Consider the following 3,825-nt stretch of genomic DNA (forward strand, 5'->3'; position numbering starts at 1 on the left):
CAACTCCTCCTTATCCCTGTCTGGCTGTTATTGGCTCTCAGCTAGGTAGACCCGATATTTCGGTAACAGTTTCTGGCGACTCCAGATGGGACTCTCCTAGCTCGGACATTGGACTCCGGACGGCTGCGGCGAACTGGGAACGGCGCCAACGGGGTGTTTCGCCCCTTTTCTCTGCTTCACCGCAGCCCCTGGGGTTCGTGCTCCGATAAGGTGAGTCCTAATAGGATAAGGAGACACTATCTGGTTCTGGTTTGGTTTGGTTTTGGTTTTGGTTAACCGGTTAATGAATTTCTGTCTTATACATTGGGCGTTAGGTGTGTGAACGGAACTGAGCCTCTCATTCGTAATTCCTCAGAGTGGAAGCCATTGCGTGCGATGAAGCTCTGAGGTTGAATTGGGATCCTTCTGTCCCGTCCCCTGTAGCGGTCAGTATTAGTAGAAATTCCTGTAATAGGATCCTATTAGACCATAATTCCTTCTGTTCTCTGTGTAATTCTCTGTTAGAGTGTCAGCAGGCAGATGGGTGGGTCTCTGGTAAAACCCTCAAAGGATAGTCCTTTGGATTATATGTTAAGCAAATGGCCCTTACCCGGTGTTCAAAAAGGGATGTCAAGGAAGCGTTTTTTACAACTTTGCATCCAGGATTGGCCAGCCCTGGGGACTGCATGGCCCGAGTATGGCTCCTTTGATATTCCTACCCATTTAACCCCCTTACGCCTGACATTGGAAAACCAAGCGCCGGGGCAAATGGACTATTGGTTTTTGTGGGACGATGAGGCTCATCGTCGCTTGAAGAAGGTACAGATTCAAGCCCCCCTATTCCCGAAAGCTTCTGCCCCTCGTGAGGCTGATTATTCAAGCGAATCAGCTAGTGGAGCCACCAGCAGTGGGTACACTACCTCCCTGTCTGTTCCCAGCCTTAGTCCGTCCCATACAAGGAAGGGGGCACTTTATGGGGACGAGGTAATTATCCAAGCACCCCTCCGGACCATCCCAGTCCCTACAACGGATGGGAATGTTGTAGACCGTTATGTTCATGTCCCCTTTACCACTGCTGACCTTATGAACTGGCAAACCACTACACCTCGCCTTAGGGACGACCCGGACGTCGTTCACAGGCGATTCCGTGCCATTTTCCAGTCTCATAATCCTGATTGGCAAGACGTGGGCCAACTTTTAGATTGCTTGTTGCGCACGGAAGAGAAAGAGCGGGTACTGAGGGGGGCCCGGGAGGCTGCAGAGGCTGCCAATGATGGTCGCAATTTTATAAGGCTCGCCAATCCGCCCCATTGGAACCCGAATGATTTGACCCAACAAGCAGATCTGAAGAAATTCCTAGACTATATTTTGACAGGCATAAAACAAGCGGGAGAAAGAACTTTAGATTGACGAAGGTTCATAATACTGTGCAAGGGAAAGAAGAACACCCTTCTGACTTTTATGAGAGACTTTGTAAAGCATTTTGTATCCATACTAATATAGATCCCAAGGCCATGGACACACAGTCCACGGTCAGGCTTATTTTTATTTCCCAGTCAGCCCCGGACATCAAGAAGCGGTTGCAGCAGCTCGAGGGTGCTGAAGGAAAATCCCTGGAGGAACTGGTAAGCGTGGCCACCCGAGTATATCATACAAGGGAAAAAGTTCAAGAGACCAAACAGGTGAGGATGCTAGCAGCCCTTGTAAACACTGGAAATGAACAACAGGGAGGGCGGCAGGGACCCCCCAAGTGGCAACCAAAATCAGATTATGGGGGGACCCCGAGACATGCCAATGACATATGTAACTACTGTAAGCAGCCTGGCCACTGGAAGAGAGAGTGTCCGTACCAACCTACCGGACGACAACCCCGTCGCCCAGACCGACCTCAACAACAGATGGCTGTGACAAGAACAGACGCTGTTGCTAGTGAGGAATGACGGCAACCAGGGGGTCCTCTTGTCACCTATTCAAATGATTTTACCACTTATGTTTGTTCCTCCACAGACCCCCAAGTTCGCCTAACATTGGGAGGAACCACCTATTTTTGTCTTTTGGATTCAGGGGCTGCACTTTCTACTGTTACTGCCAAGCCGGAGAGAGGAAGCCTTACAGATAAGAGCATTCCGGTAATGGGTATAGGCGAGAAGCCATTTGACTGTTCTGTATTACAGGAGGCTGCTGTAGAAATCTCTGGTGTCTCCGCCTCCCATGCCTTTCTGCTAGCCCCGGATTCCCCAGTTAACCTCTTAGGCAGAGATCTGTTGTGTAAACTACGTGCTCAGATTTTCTTTTCAGATGACAAAATCATTCTTCGGTTGCCTCAGACCCAACTTCCCCAGCTGTGTGCTGTTCTAACCCAAGTTTCAAAGGACCCGATCCTGCCTGCGGACCCAATCTTACCCGAGCGACTCAGACAGGAGGTAAACATCTCCCTGTGGGGCACTTCAAGGGCAGACTTGGGGACTCTCCAGACAGAGCCAGTGCGTATAACCCTGAAGCCAGGCATTAAAATTCCTCGGATTCGTCAGTATCCCATCCCCCAGGAAGCTCTGCTTGGCCTCCGGAGTCTTATCACCACATTCCTGCGGTTGGGAGTGCTGGTTCACACCAAGTCTCCTTTCAATACTCCCATTCTGCCAGTAAAAAAAACCTGACATGGACTCAGAGGGAAAACCGGTATACCGATTTGTCCAGGACTTACGTGCAGTAAATAAGGTTGTTCAAACTAGACACAATGTGGTACCAAACCCTTACACAATCCTGACTGCCATTCCAGCAGGTACTGCTTGTTATTCAGTAATAGACTTGTGTAATGCTTTTTTTTAGTATTCCTCTAGATAAGGACAGCTGGGGCCACGCTTACCAATTCAATTTCAGTCCCTACTCGCTGATGTTCCTGCCCACCGGATCGCTCCAGGAGACTGGGTCTATGTGAAAGAGTGGAAACACGAGCCTCTCCAACCCCGGTGGGCGGGCCCTTTCCAAGTCCTTCTTACCTCTCACACTGCTATTCGAGTGAGAGAGCGAGACACTTGGATACACCACACCCGAGTCAAGCTAGCCCCTAGGACGGGGCCAGAAGCGGACGACTTCGGACCTCGAGGGAGCACCGCCAGCTCTTCCCACCGCGACCCGGAAGAGCCAGAAACAGACGATACCTGGAAAGCTGAACCTCTTGAGGGACTAAAGCTTCTGTTCCGGCAGACAAAATCCTGAGACTTTATAACTATGGGTTCTCAGACGGTGCTGCAGTGGATATTGCTTTTGGGTTTGCCCCTTGTACAAGCTAACCCACACCCAGCCACTAAACCTCTTCAGTGAATAGCCACGTTGGGACACTTATCTGATTGTTGGCTGTGTCACAAAACCCGCTCTGAGGAAGGAATAGGATTGTGGGCTGTACCTGCAAATCTTTCTGAAGTACTCTCCTTACAGGTAGAACGGAAAACTGAATGGGCATGGATTGGGGAATATCAATATGACAAATATGGGAGAAGGTTTGAAGTTTGGCATTATTACTGGGCAGCTAAGGGGGTCCCTCTTTTTGAAGTTCTTGGGATCGGGTATAACCTGCCCCTTTGTTTGGAAAATGCTGAAGGAAGTGGGAGGGAAGTGGGCTACCTTCCTCTGGAGGCCTGTGATCAACCCTTCGGTTTGAGGTCAGAAATGGAACCTTTTACCCTTTAAATACCCCCTGAGAATGCCCAAAAACCCCATTGTCTCCTGCACATGGCCATGACTGTGAGACCAACAGGCATTTGTTATCAAGGGCAGTGGTTTCCCTCATTCCTCCCATTAGGCCCCATAAATAAGACACATATGTATTATATGGATTCTTTTCTT

The 3,825-nt window shown here is 49.7% G+C and overlaps 1 long non-coding RNA gene across 1 annotated transcript; it reads left to right on the forward strand.

Annotated features, from left to right (window-relative positions):
• Window positions 1–1,512: 1,512 nt before the first annotated feature.
• On the forward strand, window positions 1,513–3,464 carry LOC113405621. The gene is made up of 2 exons (XR_003369532.1): window positions 1,513–2,402; window positions 2,809–3,464. It is a non-coding gene; the product is annotated as an uncharacterized LOC113405621 (long non-coding RNA).
• The last annotated feature ends 361 nt before the right edge of the window (window positions 3,465–3,825 follow it).

Source organism: Terrapene carolina, unplaced genomic scaffold (assembly GCF_002925995.2).
Source record: "Terrapene carolina triunguis isolate 2854851 unplaced genomic scaffold, T_m_triunguis-2.0 Scaffold46248, whole genome shotgun sequence".
In the NCBI taxonomy this organism is placed as follows: domain Eukaryota; kingdom Metazoa; phylum Chordata; order Testudines; family Emydidae; genus Terrapene; species Terrapene triunguis.